At 46.2% G+C, this 20102-nt stretch overlaps 1 long non-coding RNA gene and 2 other non-coding genes across 3 annotated transcripts in view; 2 read left to right on the top strand and 1 right to left on the bottom strand.

The window, feature by feature from the left end:
* The first annotated feature begins 484 nt into the window (after nt 1-484).
* Nucleotides 485-557, top strand: TRNAT-CGU (transfer RNA threonine (anticodon CGU)). Its single transcript has one exon. It is a non-coding gene; the product is annotated as a tRNA-Thr (tRNA).
* Nucleotides 558-989: 432 nt separating this feature from the next.
* TRNAT-CGU (transfer RNA threonine (anticodon CGU)) lies at nt 990-1062 on the top strand. The gene has a single exon. It is a non-coding gene; the product is annotated as a tRNA-Thr (tRNA).
* Nucleotides 1063-11142: 10080 nt separating this feature from the next.
* LOC146182744 (uncharacterized) overlaps nt 11143-20102 on the bottom strand; it is an 85603-nt gene continuing 76643 nt past the window's right edge. The window contains exon 3 of the long non-coding RNA XR_014708389.1: nt 11143-11476. This is a non-coding gene — a long non-coding RNA (uncharacterized LOC146182744). The remainder of the gene's footprint in view (nt 11477-20102) is intronic.

Raw genomic sequence — 20102 nt, 5'->3', positions numbered from 1 at the left:
ATAATCACAGAAATTAGTAATGTAATCTGTTAGGGGAAAGACAATTAAACACAAAGTAGAAGAAAAAACAACGTGCCGATGGTGGAATCCGAACCCACGACCTCCGAATAACGCGTCCGGTGCTCTACCAACTGAGCTACATCGGCCGCTGTCCCCCCTGCTACTTGCTTGGGTATTTATGTTGTCTGTATACGAACCTTGAGAGTGTTCACCAGCGCCACCCTCAACCATAGCGGCGGACGTAGAACGTCCTTTCACGGGGGTCTCACGGGGGTCTCGGTTCTGGCAGTCTTGAGGCCATAGGTAGCGTAAGAGGGTTCTAGCACAGCTTTCGCCCTCGCTCTTGATCACGTTCTACGTGACGCTGGCGGTAACAAAGGACGTTCTACGTCCGCCGCTATGGTTGAGGGTGGCGCTGGTGAACACTCTCAAGGTTCGTATACAGACAACATAAATACCCAAGCAAGTAGCAGGGGGGACAGCGGCCGATGTAGCTCAGTTGGTAGAGCACCGGACGCGTTATTCGGAGGTCGTGGGTTCGGATCCCACCATCGGCACGTTGTTTTTTCTTCTACTTTGTGTTTAATTATCTTTCCCCTAACAGATTACATTACTAATTTCTGTGATTATCCAAGTAAACATTTAAAAAAAAAAAAAAAAGGACAAAGTACCATCCCCAACGCTTTCCTTGGCCTCGCCGACTGTTGGCTTCTTTCCTTCAGGTATTATAACGAGCACCCTCATTTCCCTTTAATTGATCTGCTTGTAGCTCACGGGGGTCTCGGTTCTGGCAGTCTTGAGGCCATAGGTAGCGTAAGAGGGTTCTAGCACAGCTTTCGCCCTCGCTCTTGATCACGTTCTACGTGACGCTGGCGGTAACAAAGGACGTTCTACGTCCGCCGCTATGGTTGAGGGTGGCGCTGGTGAACACTCTCAAGGTTCGTATACAGACAACATAAATACCCAAGCAAGTAGCAGGGGGGACAGCGGCCGATGTAGCTCAGTTGGTAGAGCACCGGACGCGTTATTCGGAGGTCGTGGGTTCGGATCCCACCATCGGCACGTTGTTTTTTCTTCTACTTTGTGTTTAATTATCTTTCCCCTAACAGATTACATTACTAATTTCTGTGATTATCCAAGTAAACATTTAAAAAAAAAAAGGACAAAGTACTATCCCCAACGCTTTCCTTGGCCTCGCCGACTGTTGGCTTCTTTCCTTCATGTATTATAACGAGCACCCTCATTTCCCTTTATATATATATATATATATATATATATAGCGAACATGAGAACATGATTAACGCTTCATTTATTTTTCGTCGATATTTCGACCTGGGTCCGGTCTCCCTCAAGACTGTGGTTCCATTGCTTGAATTTCAGTTTTAAAGGTTTGAAAGTTGTACAGACGCGGGAAAGGACCACTAAAAAAAAGAGGAGATAAAGACGGCCTTGAGGGATCTGTTGACTGCTATGAAAGAGGGAGCAGATAAAACATGAGTACAGGCGGGCGGCCAAACCAGGAAAATGCGGGGCGCCTGAAGATTCCGAAGGCCGGGAAAGAGGGGGCAAGCAGATAAGCAGAAAAAAAAAGAGAGAGGGCAGGGAGAGAAGAAAAGCCAGAAGGGGGGTGCGGGTGGAATGGGGGTGAAAATGGATAAAACACTTTCGGTATGGTCGACGACGGCGCCGGCTGTCTTTTCGTGATGGCAGTAACTAAATGCATGTGGAGAGGGCTAAGGTTATCTTCACAGTGAATCTGTTGCTTGTAATGCTTCGATAGGTTAGTGACCCCAAAGGGTTGAAAGGATTCCCGGATGTACATTTATGCCGCAATTCACTGTATTAAATTTATGAATAAAATACGACTCACGTTTTTCACACTCACAATTAGTTCTGAAGTTGCTTTGTAGTAGAGTAACTTTAAGTTCTTCGAATTCATGACCTACTTGGTTAGTGTGTTTGGATAGGGGAAGGTTAGGTAGTTGCTGTGTAGGAAGGATGGTGTTTGCGCGGTGGTTATTGAATCTGATTCTGAAGGGAGTGTGTGTTTGACCTATGTATTGCATCTGGCAGTTTCCACATTCCAATAGGTATACAACGTTGCCCGAGTCATAGTTTTGGGTTTTCTTTAATGTCATGTTTGAAAGCTGAATAAGGAATGTTGGCCTGCTTTGTTGTCTGCATGTGTTTGCACAACTGGCATAGACTTTTGCCACAAGGTAGGCAACCTGCGGGAGGTGGTTTATTATAATGTGAACTACGCAATTTTGTATATTTATGGCCGTATATAGTTTATGCGTGGAGGTTATTGAAAAATTTTCGAGAGTCGGTCACTCTCACAATGATATTAAAGTGCTTCTTCAAAGTTATATTAAAGTTAGGGGCATTATTTGTGGAAGTTAGAATCAGGTTTACGGGTGAGAACTGGGAGGGGTAATTTGGTGTTTCCTGACAATATTCTCACGACTTATATTGGTAACCCTATTAATAGCGTCGTTAAGGATGGGAGCCTGTTAGTGTTGGTTCTTACGGACCGTCCGCAGGCGGTTCCCGTTTTCCGCAAAGTCCTCAGGGAGTGAGCAAATGTGCATAAATCTAATGGCTTGGGAGTAGGGGATAGATGTTTTGCAGTGACGTAGATGGCAGCTCTTAAAATGAAGGTATTGTTGTCTGTCAGTGGGTTTTTTGTAGACGCTAGTGAGTAGTGTACCCCCTTATACTCGCATCGTGAGGTCAAAAAATTTTATTTGGGGCACGGCGTAGGTGTATGTGAAAGATATAGTGGGGTGGGCGTTGTTCAGTGCTGCAATAAACTGGTTTACGTTGTTTTCTGTGTCTGTCGATATCATAAATATGTCGTCAAGTAATCGCTTGTAAAAGGCCGGTTTAAACGGATTTGAGGAAAATAAATTTGACTCGATATGATGCATAAATATGTTAGTGTAATTTGGTGCCATTTTAGTTACCATGGCTGTGTGCCGCTCGTTTGAAGGTAATAGCTATTATTAAATCCAAATGAGTTTAGTTCCAATACTAACTTGGTGAGTGTCATCATTGCCCTCGGGCTAGGGAAATCTTTACGGCTGTATTTGTCGTAGGCTGTGACTAGGTCCTGAATGCCATCATCATGTATAATATTAGTCGAGAAGAAAACCACATCTAGGGTTAAAGTAGCGCGCCTTCGGGAACTTTTACTTTCGGTAACTCTTCAAAAAAGTGGCTAGTATCGCGTATGTAGGACGGGTGAGTTAGAGGTATGTGTTTGATTAGTTAGTCTATGTAAGCGGAGATGAGTCCCGTGATCGTGCCGATGCCGAAAGTTACTGGTCGACGTGGGTTGTTTCCTTTATGAACTTTTGGGAGCATGTAGAACCGGCCTGGAGACGGGTTGGCGACTTTAAGTTCCTTGTTTATTCGAGGTGTTATTTCTCGTCCGTGGGTTGTTTGGTTCAGAGTGGTCGTTGTGGTATTTTGATGTTCGGCGGTAGGGTCTGCAAGGAGAGATTTGTAAAACTGGGTATTATTAAGATGGCAGTTTCGTTCCTGTATGTATTTTACTGTATCTAAAATTATTATGCCCTCTCCTTTGTCTGCGGGCTTGATAGTGATATCATTTCATTTGTTCAAAGCATGTAAAGCATCATGTTAGTTTTTTTAAAGGTTTGGGTACCCGGCCGTTTGTTTTGCGAAAGCTTGAATTAAATCTTACTCTACAGCCTTTATATATATATATGTCAAAATGTCTCTCTCTTCCGGGTGAGGATGTCCTTTGTTCTTGAGCTGGTGGAAGTGAGCTAGCGGTCCTTTGTTTATCAAAGAAATATTCTTGTAATCGGAGTATACGAGAGTTATTCAGGCACTTCGGTAGTTTGTATTCATTGTGGCGGCGTCTGCTTGGGCAAAAGTTTATACTTCGGGATAGAACCGATACCTCGACTTTGGCCAGTGATGTTTTAGTGATGTTAATTATGTTATCTTTTTGATTAGCGGTGTCTTATCCTTGATTATGGGGGTAAGATGAGCGTTGGAGGACTTGTGACTTTTGTGACTTTTTGGTTTTTGGACTTTGGTGCGGCAGATTGGTATATTGCCTCGGAGGGGATGATATTTCGTGAACATTTATGGAATTTAATGGCCCAGATCTCAGCTAATATTTTAGATACGAATACTTTAATTTCCTCGGACTCAAACGCGGAAAGTTTTATACCCTCACGCGCACTCTTTTCTTCGTTTCAGCGATGCCAATATTTCTTCACGGTGTCTAATAGTTATTTAGAGCAGTTTTAATGACGAGCTATGCAGCTCTGCGTTCCATGCTTTTCTATTTGTATTCAGGAGATTTTACACTGGGCAGGAGTCGTACGCAGCGCTCCCTCGACGCGCAAAATGTCGACGATGCCACAATACGACAAAAAGCAAAATGCAGTGCCATGACACCGAATAAATTGTGCCGCTGGGAGTCTCCAAACTGCTTTCCTGAGATGCTGGATTGCTACAAATGGGCGGCCGCATTGCGAGTCCCCAGAACCACTTATGCAGCTAACAAAGTTTCTTGACTAACTTTTCTCTACGTAGTCCAGTTAGCTGACTGCACACTACGCGTCGCTTCGAAAGTGCAAATGTTTATTCCATAAACGAATACGTGTAGCTTGGAGAAGTACTGCGGATCACCCCAAACTCCTTACTCATCTCACTCGAATCTGTGTTAGGGCACTATGATACATACGAGAAACATCACTGCAGGTTGGCAACATTGTTGGCTACTGTGTAATTTCCAAAAGATTGGAAATTAAGCAGGATGAGACTAATATACAAAGGCAAGGGAAGCAGAGATAACATAAAGTCCTATCGGCCAATCACAGTTACATCAGTTATATACAGGGTAGCAATGCAGTTAGTAAAAGTTGTGATGGAGGAATGGGCAGAGGGAGGGAATATCCTCGGAGAACTACAAAATGGTTTCCGCAAGGACAGACGACTAGAGGATAATTTATTTGTGGTTACCCAGTGTATAGAAACAGCAGCTGCAAGTCAGAGACCATTATGGATAGCGTTCTTAGATATTAAAGGGGCATACGACAGTTTAGATCAGAAAAAACTGTGGGACCAGTTGAAGGAATATGGCCTGAATAAAAACCTGGTTCAGTTCATACAAGGAGTGTATGCAGATAATGAGGCAGTGATAGTATGGGAGACGGAAACAACAAAACCAGCAAAAATAAAAAGGGGGCTTAGGCAAGGGTGCCCACTGTCACCGCTGCTTTTCATGATATACATGAGCCAAATGGAAAGGCGCCTGGAGGAAAGTAATAAGGGATTCGATGCAAGCTATATGCAGGGAGGACAGAAAGTAACACAAGTTCTACCAGGATTGATGTACGCGGATGGCATTGTACTGCTGGCAGATAAGAGGGATGGGTTGCAGGAGCTGCTTAAGATCTGTGGAGAAGAGGGCAAAAAGCTGGGACTGCAATTTAGCAGCGAACAATCAGGAATAATGGTATTTAATGATGAAAGGGGGACGTGCTGGAAATACAAGGCACCAAGGTTGAACATGTGGAGAGCTATAAATACCTGGGCATATGAATCAACGAAGGAAAAAATTACCTAGAAAAGCATGAAAGAATTACGATAGACAAAGGGAAAAGGAGTTCGGATATTATGAAACACAGGGCCCTCTGGAATTATAACAGGTATGAGGTTGTTAGAGGGGTATGGAAGGGTGTTATGGTACCAGGACTCACTTTTGGAAATGCAGTCCTGTGCATGAAATCAGAAGTACAGTCAGGCCTTGAAATCAGACAGAGAAAGGTAGGTAGATTGGCATTGGGAGCACATGGCAACACACCTAATGAAGGAGTCCAGGGAGATATGGGCTGGGCATCATTTGAGGTTAGAGAGGCAATTAGCAAACTAAAATATGATCAGAGATTAACCGAAATGGAGGAATCAAGGTGGGCACGAAAAATGTACAAGCACCTCTTTATGAAAAGCCTGAATACGAAATGGACTAACAGAACCCGAAAGCTCAGATTTAAGTACGTAGAGTTTGGAGATACACCGCAGCAAAACAGCAGCATTGAAAAGCAGGTAAAGGAGGCAGAAAGGAAAATGTGGGAGGAAAGAATGCAAGGAAAATCAGCATTGGGTATGTATAGAACTCGAAAACAGGGTATAAAGAAAGAAAGTTTATTCGACAACTCACGAGGGAGCTCATTGCTGTTTGAGGCTAGGACAGGGGCCCTCAGAACAAAAACGTACAGGAAAAAATTTCAGGAAGTAGATATATTATGCGCGGCGTGCGGAATTGAGGAGGAAACAACGGAACATGTTGTTCTAAGGTGCCAAAAACTTCGTCCTGCCCTTCCCGCGGAAAAAGCGGCAGATCTGGAGAGAGCGCTGGGATTTGCTGGGGAAGATGGACGAATGGATGAGGAACGCGTTCTGATAACAAAAGAGAGGTTAGAGGATTGGTGGAAAAAGTCAAGAGAATAAAGAGAGAAAAAAAAAAAAGGGAGGGGGGCAGATATGGGCGAATTAGAAGCTAAAAATGGGGAAGAGATAAATCATCATCATCATCATCATCAGCCTGATTATACCCACTGCAGGGCGAAGGCCTCTCCCATATCTCTCCACTTAACCCGGTTCTGTGCTAGCTGCATCCACTTGACCCCTGCGAACTTCTTAATCTCATCCGCCCTCCTAACTTTCTGCCGCCCCCTGCTACGCTTTCCTTCCCTTGGAATCCAGTTTGTTACCCTCAGCGACCATCGGTTATCCTCTCTTCGCACTACATGTCCTGCCCATGTCCATTTCTTCTTCTTAATTTCCACTAGAATGTCGTTAACTTGAGTTATTTCTCTGACCCACTCTACACGCTTTCTATCTCTTAATGTTACCCCTACCATTTTTCGTTCCATAGCCCTCTGGGTTGTCCTCAACTTAAGTAGAACTCTCTTGGTTAGCCTCCACGTTTCAGCCCCATAGGTGAGTACAGGCAAGATGCAACTGTTGTATACTTTCCTCTTGAGCGATACCGGTAAGCTGCTAGTCATAATCTGCGAGTGCTTGCCAAATGCGCTCCATCCCAATCTTATTCTTCTTGTTATTTCCTTTTCATTGTCCGGATCTGCGGTTACTACCTGTCCTAAGTAGATATATTCGCCTACTACTTCCAGTATTTCGCTACCTAATGTAAACTCCTGTTCCTTCCCGAGGCTGTTGAACATTACCTTAGTCTTCTGCATATTGATTTTCAAGCCTACCTTTCTACTTTTCCTGTCTAGGTCATCAATCATTATTTGCAGTTCATCTCCCGAGTTGCTTAGCAAGGCAATGTCATCAGCAAATCGCAGATTACTGAGGTATTCTCCATCTACCCTTATCCCTAACTGCTCCCATTCCAAGTCTCTGAATACTTCCTCTAAACAAGCTGTGAATAGTACTGGGGAGATTGTGTCTCCTTGCCTAACACCTTTCTTTATGGGAATTTTGTTACTTTCTTTATGCAGAACTATGGTTGCTGTGCAGCCACTATATATATCTTCCAGCACTTTCACGTACGGCTCGTCTACCCCCTGATTTCGCAATGCCTGCATCACCGCCGAGGTTTCAACTGAGTCAAATGCTTTTTCGTAATCAATGAATGCTATGTATAAGGGCTGGTTATATTCCGCGCATTTTTCTATCACCTGATTGATGGTATGGATATGATCGATAGTAGAGTACCGTTTCCGAAACCCTGCTTGATCCTTTGCTTGATTGCAGTCTAAGGTTGTCCTGATTCTATTAGCGATTACCTTAGTAAATACCTTATACGTAACAGACAGTAAGCTGATTGGTCTGTAATTTTTAAGGTCCTTAGAGTCCCCTTTCTTGTGAATGAGGATAATGTTTGCATTCTTCCATGCTTCCGGTACCGTCGATGACACCAGGCACTGCGTATACAGGGTGGCCAGTTTTTCCAGCACGATATCCCCCCCGTCCTTCAGCAAATCTGTGGTTATCTGATCCTCTCCAGCTGATTTCCCCCTTTTCATAGTTTCTAGTGCTTTCTTGACCTCGTCCTTCGTCACTGGTGGAACGTCTGACTGTTTTTCCCTGACGCCAATCTCATTACGGTCCTGACTACATTGGCTACTGTAGAGATCTGTATAGAACTCCTCGGCTACTTTGACTATCTTGTCCATATTAGTGATGACGTTGCCCGCCTTGTCCCTTATCGCATACATCTGGTTTTTGCCTATGCCCAATTTCTTCTTTACCGCTTTAAGGCTTCCCCCGTTCTTTACAGCATGCTCAATTTTCTCCATGTTATACTTCCTTATATCGGCCACCTTGCGCTTATTGATTAGCTTTGATATCTCGGCCAATTCGATCTGGTCTGTTGGATTGGAAGCTTTCATACTCTGTCGTTTCTTAATCAAATCTTTCGTCTCCTTAGACAGCTTACCGGTATCCTCTCTAACTATCCTACCGCCTACTTCTACCGCGCACTCAGTAATGATATCTCTGAAATTATTGTTCCTTGCCTCTAGGGTAATGTCGCCATCCTCAGTTAGAGCTGAATACCTATTCTGTAGCGAGATCCTGAACTCTTCTGCCCTCCCCCTCACCGCTAATTCGTTGATGGGTTTCTTTCTTACTAATCTATTGCGTTCCTTCTTCAGATTTAGGCTAATTCGGGACCTCACCATCCTGTGGTCACTACATCGAACTTTCCCGATTACCTCTACATCCTGCACAATGGCGGGGGTTGAACACATTATGAAGTCGATTTCATTTTTAGTCTCTCCGTTAGGACTTTTCCATGTCCATTTTCGGTTCTTCCGTTTGCTGAAGAAGGTATTCATGATTCGTAAGTTATTGCGCTCTGCAAACTCAACTAGTAACTCCCCCCTGCTATTCCTAGATCCAATGCCATAGTCACCTACTGCCTTGCCTCCTGCCTGTTTTTTCCCTACCTTGGCATTGAAGTCGCCCATTAGTACAGTATACTGCGTCTTTACTTTTCGCATTGCCGATTCTACATCTTCATAGAAGCTTTCAACTGCCTGGTCATCATAACTACATGTAGGTGCATAGGCCTGTACAACCTTCAGTTTATACCGCTTATTAAGCCTAATTACGATGCCTGCAACCCTCTCATTAATACTATAGAATTCATCTATATTACCCGCTATATACTTATTGACAAGGAAACCTACTCCTAGTTGTCGCCTCTCTGGTAAACCTCGATAACACAGTACATGCCCATCCTTCAGTACAGTATATGCCTCATTCGGCCTCCTAACCTCACTAAGCCCTATGACATCCCATTTCATGCCCTCTAGTTCCTCTAACAGCACTGCTAAACTAGCTTCACTAGCTAGGGTTCTAGCATTAAACGTTGCCAGGGTCAGTTTCCAATGGCGGCCTGTCCAGCGGAGCCAGGCTTTCTTAGCACCCCCTGCTGCGTCACAGGTCTGACCGCCGCCGTGGTCAGTTGTTCCGCAGCCGCTGGTGACTGAGGGCCGAGGTTTTGTGGAGCTTATCATAGGAGGTTGTGGCCAATTACTGCACCAGGGTGGCCAACTCCTGTTCTGGTGAGGGAGTGCGTTGCCGGAGGTGTTCACCGGCATCAGGTCGCACCCCAAACCTGTATATGCAATTCCATCGACACGCGGATTTTTTTTTTTTTTTGTCATCCGGTGGAGAATTGCGCGGCACCGGGATTTGAACCCCGGTCCTCTTGCATGCGAGGCGGATGTTCTACCGCTACGCCACCGCTGCACCGCTGGGAAGAGATAAATATATTTCTTTTAATTTTTTGGCTAGGCGGCGAAAGCTGCCGCCCAATACAAAGGGCAGAGCCACTATCATCCATCCATCCATCATCCATCCATCCATCCATGAGAATTAATATTGTCAACAGCGGTATTAACATTTTAATCCACGGAATGCATCTCCAATAGCAGCCGCAATCGGTGTCAGGGCTTCACGCAGTAGCGTCGGTTTAAGCGTAAGTTAAATGGTAATAAATGTGAGGGATCCCTTCCTGACTGTTCTTTACACTACGATGCAAAACAAAGACGCCCACCCAGGCGAAACAAGGAGCAAGAAACAAACCCGTCATCTTTGTTGATATTTTTGGTCATTTTCTTGATGTAATTAAGGGCAGGCCGTTCGATTGTAGTGCCGTTTTAAAAATTTTACTTTTCATCCTTTCTTTTCTTATTTTGCTAAACCCTCTCACTTATATTTAGAAGCAAGAGCAAGAACTTGCATGGAGCTCACTTGACGCGCTTGGATGATTGCGCTGTGTTAAGCGACAAGCGGGCATTATCGACAGCAGCTGCGCAAACCACAATTTAGATCGAAACCAGCTGTAGTAATGTGCCCAGCTACGCTATGTATCTCCAATAGCAGTCTCAAAACTTGCAGCATGCAAAATTGGTTCATTGTCGTTTTAGTTCTCATTCTGAGCCTCGGCATGAGCCGCAGCATTAGCAGCAGTTCTGAAAAAAAAAAGGCCGCATAAGGGCCGAAATTGTTGTGCCGACAGGTCAATGATCAGTTCCATCGTTGCCGCCTCGTGCGGCAGAAGCCCATATGTTGCCCTTTTTTGTGACTTTTTGGTCAATAATTACTTTTCCAAGCAATTCACCCCAGAAAATTTGGGGCTTCATGCTGGAGGAAATCCAGTACCCATTAGAAGCCGGTGAGTACCCTGCGGCACCAGGAATCGAATCGCATTTTTCCCGAATGCGAGGCAAATTCCCTATCACAAGGCCATCATTTTTCTTGTGAACAGCACTCTTTTATGGTTTGCCAATTACTAATCGTTTATGCGGTGGCATGAGGCCACAAACTTGCCAAAAACTCAGTTCTCGGAAGCACACTGCAGGCCCACATTTCCTGTGGCACTGCTTCGACGCATGACCTGTTGTGGGCCTGTCACTGGAATGATCGACATTGCTATTGGGGCGGTACACCATGCTGCTTAGAAAGATGCACAAATTTCAATCATACCACCATTCCGCAACATGGCATAAACCTAGACAAGCATAAAGTGTGGCGCTATAGCCAAACGGACGAGTTGGTGGAGTATATTGGATGAAAAACAGCACAAACGACAAACACCAACTCGCCCGTTTGGCTATTGTGTTGAACTTTATTTCTTCTACTTCGGGGCTGTATTATTTGTCCTCACCCTCATCTGGATAACTCGGCCGTTTTGGCTTTGCTAATAGCTGTATGTGTATGCAAAGCTCATGCTGCGTCGTGGTATGCAAGACAAGGCCTGTGTCCACTGGATCTTCAGGTGATGTACGGATTCCTGCAGCTGTCCAAGGGTCATGCCCACCGCATGTGCAAGATCTTGTCATCTGAGCGGTGGCATCAAAGTCGTTCTTCAAAGACCGCCTTCGGGTTACTGGTGAGCAATACGGAGGACATCACGACCACCCTCGTATGTTCCGGGACTGGTATGCAACTTCTGGAAAGTATACGAAAAAAAAAAGCAGCGCTCGTCTTGTGTTTCTCTGCTTTGGTTTTTGTTTTTTGCACTGTTTTCGATCCAATAAAGTGTGGGGTGTAGATTCTCGAAGTTAGCTCATTCCAGAGCAGATTTTTCTACTTACGACAGATGAATTTAGCAATAATATGTCACACACAAAAGAGCCTAGTAAACTACAATGAACACACAAGAAGTGATGATTGTCACCTTCAATATGCTTCTTGCGACGAAACTTATCAACCCTCACGTGACCTTAGATCGGTGGTTTTGTACGTAATATCAAGTGAAATAAGCTAGATATGCTAAACACATATCATTTGTTTACATAAAGTGTCAACTTCTTTCTACTGGAAAGACATAAAACACTAATTATGAAAGGACCATTTCTCAAATTTCAGTGATTCGTGATGCAAATTCAGCATACGAGACCAACACAACTCGAACTGGACTGAACAGCTTTAAGAAATAGAAATAAATTCAAAAGAAAGAGACCAAGTTACAATACGCTGCAAAGAAACAACTGAGAAGCAAACACAAGGTACGGTCTGCCAAAAAATATACAACCCCTTCCGTACCTGCCCCAAGCCATGTTTGCAAGATTTGCAGTGAAGTTGGAAAATGATAATCGAGACAGGTGTGACTGTGTTATCTATGGACTGATGTCTGAGCGCCAAGTCATTGCTGATAACGTGGACGATATGCTTCGCCAGGGCGTCATACAGCCATCAAACAGTCCATGGGCTTCTCCGGTTGTTTTGGTAACCAAGAAAGATGGTTCCATCCGGTTTTGCGTCGATTACCATAGGCTTAACAAAATCACGCGCAAAGGCGTCTACCCTCTGCCACGGATCGACGACGCCTTGGACTGTTTACAGGGAGCCGAGTATTTCTCCTTTTTGGATTTGCGCTCTGGCTACTGGCAGGTGCCGATGGCTGACGATGACCGCTCGAAAACTGCCTTTATAACACCTGATGGCTTATACGAGTTCAACGTTATGCCTTTTGGCCTTTGCAATGCCCTGGCTACTTTCGAGCGCCTGATGGACACTGTTCTTCGTGGACTCAAGTGGCAGATCTGTCTTTGTTATCTGGACGACATCGTAGTTTTTTCTACTGACTTTTTTCCCACCTTCTCCGCCTAAAGGATGTCCTCATGTGTCTCGCCGACGCTGGGCTTCAGTTGAATTTGAAGAAGTGCCACTTTGCCGCTCGAAAACTCACAATTTTAGGCAATGTAGTTTCTAAGGACGGCATTCTTCACGACCCCACCAAACTTCGCGCAGTTGCAGAGTTTCCGAAGCCAACCTCCCTGAAGCAGCTCCGGAGCTTTATCGGCCTCTGCTCCTACTTTCGACGTTTCATCTTGAACTTCGCCTCTATCATCGCTCCTCTGACCCAGCTCCTTGCCGGCAGCTCCGACCTTTCAGCCTGGACTCCGGCCTGCGATAAAGCTTTCGACACTTTACGCCGCCTTTTGGTTTTGCCTCCCATTCTACGCCACTTTGATCCGACTGCGCCTACGGAGATTCACACAGACGCCAGCGGTATTGGGCTTGGTGCCGTCCTTACCCAACGTAAGCCTGGTTGCAGCGAGTATGTTGTGGCATACGCCAGCCGAACATTGACCAAAGCAGAGTCCAATTATTCAGTCACAGAAAGGGAATGTTTGGCCATTATTTGGGCCATCGGAAAATTTTGTCCCTATGTGTATGGCCGACCGTTTTATGTTGTGACCGATCACCACGCTTTGTGCTGGCTGCCCTCTCTGAAAGACCCATCCGGTCGCCTTGCTCGCTGGGCTCTCCGTCTTCAAGAGTATGACATCCTTGTCATTTATCGATCAGGTCTGAAGCATACGGACGCAGATGCTCTTTCCCACTCGCCATTGCCTAGTGATACCTCGTCTGAGCATGTCTGTGCTTACGATTTGTCGACTCTTTCCACTGTCGACATGGTTACTGAGCAGCGAAATGACTCGTGGATCAGTGCACTTTTGCATTTTCTTTCAAGTCCTACTCCCGGTCATTCATCCAAAGCGCTCGTCCGGCAAGCCCACCACTTCTCCATTCATGACGGTCTTCTCTATCGCCGCAATTATTTGCTTGATGGACAGGAGTGGCTTCTAGTCATCCCACGTCATCTCCGCGCCGACATTTGTGCTGCGTACCATGGTGACCCACAGTGTGCCCATGGTGGCGTATTGAAAACCTACACGCGCCTACGTCTGCGATTTTATTGGCGTGGAATGCACCGTTTTGTACGACATTTTGTGCGCGCTTGCGAATCTTGCCAAAGCCTAAAAACTCCACAGAAGTCCCCTGTTTCGTTGCAGCCGTTACCCTGCCCTGCTCGTCCGTTTGACCGCGTTGGCATAGATCTCTATGGCCCTCTTCCTAATACTTCAACTGGAAACCGGTGGATTATCGTGGCAGTAGACCATCTTACTCGCTACACTGAAACATCATCGTTACCCTCTGCCTCCGCAAGAGACGTTGCTTTGTTTCTTCTCAACAACTTGATTCTTCGCCACGGGACTCCGAAGGAACTGCTCAGTGACTGCGGACGCGTTTTCTTGTCCGAAGCTCTTGAGGCACTACTGAAAGAATGTCGCATCATTCACCGCACCGCAGCTTCTTACCACCCTCAGACGAATGGCCTGACCGAGCGCTTCAGCCGTACTCTGAGTGGCATATGCTGGCCATGTACGTCAACGACGCTCATTCCAACTGGGACCAGGTTCTTCCCTTCGTAACCTACGCGTATAACACTGCGATACAGACCACCACTGGATTCTCTCCCTTCTTTCTTCTTTACGAACGCTAGCCAACCTGTACAATGGACGCGCTCTTTCCCTACCGCCCTGATGTCTCTGAATCGACGCCACTCTCGGACGTCGCCCAGTACGCAGAAGAATGCCGTCAGCTCGTCCGTTCGCTTACAACGGAAAACCAGTGGCAACAAAAACACCACCGCGACACCGGCGAGCCTTCTACATATGCACCTAACTGCCTGGTATGGCTCTCGGTCCCTGCCACAACCACCGGCCTTTCAAAGAAGCTTCTTGCTCGATATCATGGCCCATACCGAGTCCTCCAACAAACATCTCCTGTCAACTACGTAGTTGAGCCTGTTACGCCCTCTGCGGACTTGCGTCGCCTTGGACGCGAAACAGTTCATGTCAACCGAATCAAACCATACTACGACCCGTCTGTTCTGTCGGCTCCATAAGTCGCCAGGATGGCTCCTTCTCTACCCGGGGGGAAAATGTAGTGTGGTAATTTTCGTCTTCATAGCCACTGCCATACATCGCGTGCTGGCGCGCTCGAGGACGAAGAAGTTGGTCGCTGCCTTGCTGATTCGCCACGCCTGACGCTCCGCTGCGAGTTCCTCCTGAGCGGCTATATTCATCTGAATAAACACACCCCTACATTGTTTATTTGCGTGCGCACTGGACATCACCCGGGAAATTTCCGGCCACCACTTCCGACGAATCGGGTCCGCCCAAGAAATGCCACAAATGGGGCAAGCTAGGTGATCCAATGATAGTGTGCTGCAAAATGGGGCCTCAAATCATAGAGAGGCAATTCGGAGTCCGCTGCAACATGCATTGAGAACGAATACCTAGAACGCAAGGACGGAGGGAAGATCCCCATCACCAACGCCGGTTTCACCAGTAAAGAATGCTCAGCCAGGGAAGGCTTACCTGTCTTGGCCGGCATGATTGGGGGGCCGGAGAGTTCGAGTCGTGAAAACACAGGCTGCAACATGATGGGGTAAGGAAGGACTTGGTACGGAATGAAGATGTCACAGATGTGAAGTCTCCAGTTTACTTACTTGACTGCTCCCAGAAGCTTGGGTCGATGTCGACACCCCGTACTTTAAGGGACCACTTCCATGAAACTCCCCTATATAATTTGCTGCAGGGAAATGTGGAAGGCGCTAGGCCAGCAGACGACCCTGATCCAAAGTGGCACAATACAAAAGAAGGCGAGACAATGAAGTCCAATGCAGTAAATATTGGAGAGTTAGCACCTGACACCGAGAGCACCGCACCACTTTCAGATGCCACTGAAGCTTGCCTGGTAGGGACTAATGCGCAGACATGCAAGGATAAATCGCTGAAAAAGGTTAAAGTCCTGCAAGGCCTCCCTAGTGTATGCTGCGAAGCGTTTGTTCAAGAGCAAAGGAATGACGCGATCCTACGGTTGTGCTTCGATCGCATGGGCGCGCCACAAGCGAGCAAGGGGAAGGACAGTTGCCAGTTTTTCAATACTAGCGGCGTCATGCATATAAAATACGTCGCCGAGTCCGGCGGGGAGCACACTCAAGTTGTTGTGCCCCAAAGGTACATCAGCTATTCTCAAGCTGGCACATGATGGGTTGATGGGAGGCCAGCAAAGGGCGAAGAAAACTATAGTGATCCTGCAGACATAATTCTTTGGGCCCGCAAAGCAGGCTGATGCTAAGCGGTTAGTTGTTGTTGATAAATGTTGAAGCGCATGTATCAGGAGAGGTCGACCAGTTGGGATCGCTACCTGGCTCTAATCCTGTTCGCATACAGGGATGTACTCCAAGAAAACCTCGGCTTTTCCCCATTCGAACTCTTATATGGGCAAAATATGCATGGACATCTGGCCATTCTTAGGGAGCTTATGACTAATACAACCATCTCTGACGTGTTGCGAAATATGTAAGAGTCTCCTTGCACTACGCGACAGACTGGAAAATACGTGTAAACTTATACCTGTAGAGCTGGAGTGCGCAGGATAGCGTTACAGCCGCTACTACGACACCAAGAGCCGCAAAAGCTCACTCAAACCGGGAGAGCAAGTTCTTATCTTCTTCTCACAGAGCACAATACGCTGTTCAGGCATTAGAACGGACCTTTTTCGGTCATCAGCCGAAGGGGCGACGTCGACTATGAAATGAATTTGGGCATTATCACAAAATATTTACATCAACATGCTAAAGAAATCCCTGCAAAGGAAAGATAACACCATCGTGGCAGTAATTTCGTTAGAAGACACAGACGCTAGAGAGATAAAGCTTCCTAAACCTTCGCAGAAATGTCTATCATGGATTTGCACATTTCTGAGAGACTGACGAGCATAGAGCAAAACAAAGTAAATACATTTCAACAATACGAAGGTATATTTTCAGACCTTACGAGAATAGCCACGATGATCGAGTGCGAATTGAAGTTACCAAGCGACAGGGCCACAAGTGTAAAGAAGTAACCGCTACAGGACGCTTTGAGGCAAGCAATTGCATCTGAAGTGGGCACTTGCTCAGACAAGGTATCACTCAGCCATCGGAGTCGTCCTACATCTCCTCTGAGATCGCCGCATGCAAACCTGACGGGACATATTGGCTATGCATTGACTTTCCGAAACTAAACGAAGCCATCGCAGATGACGCCGAGCCCTTACCCCATGCGGACGAACTTATCGCCTCGTTAGGCCACAATATATTTTCCAAGTTGAACTTATCTAAGGGACATTGGCAGGTACCCTGGTCACCCGATTCAAAGGTGATGACTGCTTTCACGGTTGGCAGGGACGCTTTCAATTCCGATATATGCCCTTCGGTATTAGGACTGCACCAGCTTTTTTTATGAAACTGATGTGGAGCATCTTGGCCGGAATTCCCGATGTGACGAGCAAGTGCGACATGGGAACAGCATCACCAAACATTATACGAGGTCTCTGCCTGAACTGAGACGGCTAGCCTCACCATTAAACCGCACAAACGCGAGATCGAATGGAAACCGTCGTGTTCCTTGGCCACCAAATTGCGTCTGAAGAGATTTCACGCGTCACTAAGACACTACAGGAGATACAAGAATCTTCACGTCTGACGACAAAGAAGCAGGCCCGATCCTTCCTGGGACTCACTGGTTACTAGGGAGATTTTATTCCGAACTATGCTGACCGGACCTTCCCTTTCTCTGATCTCACATGGAAGGGTCAACCTTCAGTCGTGAACTGGGGTCCCGAGCAAAAACAGTCTTTCATGAACTTGCGGGAAAAACTGCTTGAGGCACCGATTCTGAAACTTCCTAATTTTTAAAGGGAATTCGTCCTACGAACGGATGCTTCTGATAGAGGTGCTGGGACCGTTCTCCTTCAGTCGTGTGACGAAATTCAACACCCAGATGCCTATGCGAACAGCAGGTTGCTCCCTCGAGAGGTAGCCTATTCAACCGTCAAGAAAGAAGCTCTATCACTCATTTGTGGAATCGAGACATTTAAAGTCTTCCTTTACGGGAGAAGGTTTCTCGTTCGAACAGATCACCAGCCTTTGAAGTTTATAAAGGCAATCAATTTGGCGAACAGCAGCATTCTCCGCTGGAGTATTAAGCTTCAGGAATGCAACTTCTGCGTCCTGTATATAAAAGGCAGCAAGAATGTGGGAGCAGATTACATGAGCCGGCTAGAATAGCTGTTCAGCTTGCACTACTGCCTAGCTGCATTGTGTTTCGATTGGCGTAATGAAATAGTACATGACGTGCCTGCATATTTGTGCTTGCTTGATTGTTATCGATGATCAGTGTCTTGAAGTATTGCCTGTCCTGTCTATATCTGTGTTGTCCCCGTCTTTTTTGCGCTATGTATTCAAGAAACTGCTACCAACTAGCCCAAACCAAACATCCGATGATCAGTGACTTGTGAAATGTGCTCAGAACATGACTGCCGAACTAGATGTTTTGGTGCTGTGCTGATTCTGATCAGTGTGTATATCATGCGCGTTATAGCCCGTATTGAGTGGCGAACGACTTTCAATGCATCGAACAGACCCAATCAACTGCACCTCTATGCTGGACGCAATAATGTGGTTCACTACGATTTAGCGCTTTCGGATGTCTAGAATATTCCGAGACAATATTCTTCAGTGGGGGGCAGTGTCACAAGCTGCCTCACATACACAGCGAAAGCTACGCGACCACCCCGCTTCTCCAAGCATGCTTCGACATGACTCTCCGGGGCAGCAGTCGGGCAGGTCGCGTCCTTGACAAGGAGTCACAGCGATGCCAGGCGAGAGTATAAAAAGGCAGACCGCAAAACGCTTGCAGCAGTTCGCTCCGGGGAAATTGTCTTCCGGGCCACTCTCGTAGTCTCTCGCTCTGGGAAAGTGTCTCGTTTTTTACTGAGCCTGCGACTGACTCATCGTTTCCACCTCGTCTTGCACCCTCTAGCGGTCAACTATGCTACTCTGCTGCCTCATCGAACAAGAAAGCCGTGAGAATTCCTTCTTGCCACAGACTGCCGGTTAACTGAACGTTGTTTTAGCCTTTGTTTAAACCTTGATCTGGCTTAGTATTTTACGCTGTTTTCTGTGTAACTCTTTCCCTTCATTACTATATCTGGAATACTTGCATTGTTATCTGTATAGTCTTTTTATTCGCAATGTTTGTTCATTGTCGGTTTTCCCTCTTGTCATTTGCCGATTCATATTTATCACTATCGTGTCGTGGCGTTTTTAGTGTGTGTGTTCGATTGCTATGCAATACAATTTGGACTAGTAGCTAAAAATTTCCAATTGTAAGAAAAAAAAATTGACTTTTTTTAAACTTATTCTTCAATCACACACCGACGCACGCCCTTTGCTGGTTGACCAGCCTAACTTTTAAATTTGTCCTCAAACCTCATAGAGGGATGACGGGCCACCGTAAAGGAGATCCCGCGGCTCTGTTGACCGTAAAGGCGGGGGTGTTGTGACAATGAGTAAATCACTTTGAAGGAACAAAATTGTAGCGATTACGATTCCCCACTATTGTGCCTGCGTACGTGGGTTTGATCGTCACCGCAGGCGGCTGTGTTTCGACGGATCTGTAGCTCAAGGAGAGACAAGAAGCTCGCCTTGCTCAGCTGTGGCGATTTATAGTTGTTGGCGCCAAGAGCCCATCGTGAAGAGCTGCTGAGGCGACAAGGGATGGGCAACAATAATGTCATGAAAGCTCTCTTCGAACACTTCTCTTTGACGGGGCAGAGCAGCTCCCTGGTCGAAGTATGGTCCGTGTATGTTATCCCTTGCGGCCCCTCGACAATCCGAAGCATGCTTGACTCTCCGCGCCTGCACCAAATGTGGAAGGTTTATTTGACGACGTCGAGGTAAACGGGAGCCGCGGAGCAATCAAAAGCAAACTGAGAGGCAACATACGGAGTCTTCTTCGTCCGCGTCTAGAGAGAGGTCCATGCTCTTCACAATAATTGCGTTGTTAACTTTTTCTTCGCTTTTTTTGCTTCTGTTGATCTACCCCCTTAATCATATTTAAAAGCTTAGGTCAGAGCTTACCTGACGCGCTCGATAGATTGCGATAACAGAAATAACCATCCAGTAGTAACCGCAGATACTTCTCTCCCTCTCTGCGCTAATGGCATTGCAAGTTGGTAGGAGCTATAATAACATGTTTACTCAGGCCGCATATTTTTAGTCGCCGGCTTGAAAGTTCTATAGCCTTCACTATGCTTGGTACGCTACACTCAAGATTTTTTATCGCTGCCTCGCTTATTTAATCTCTGGGTGGGGGCTTTTGCACATGTGTATGGGCGACAAGAATTTAAATATTGCTTCCTCACTACCGTCGTGTATAATACGCTTTGGA

The sequence above is a fragment of the Amblyomma maculatum genome, chromosome 7 (genome assembly GCF_055883805.1).
Source record: "Amblyomma maculatum isolate TAMU_Amacu chromosome 7, ASM5588380v1, whole genome shotgun sequence".
Taxonomy (NCBI): Eukaryota; Metazoa; Arthropoda; class Arachnida; order Ixodida; family Ixodidae; genus Amblyomma; species Amblyomma maculatum.
This window is presented reverse-complemented; position numbering and strand designations above follow the sequence as displayed.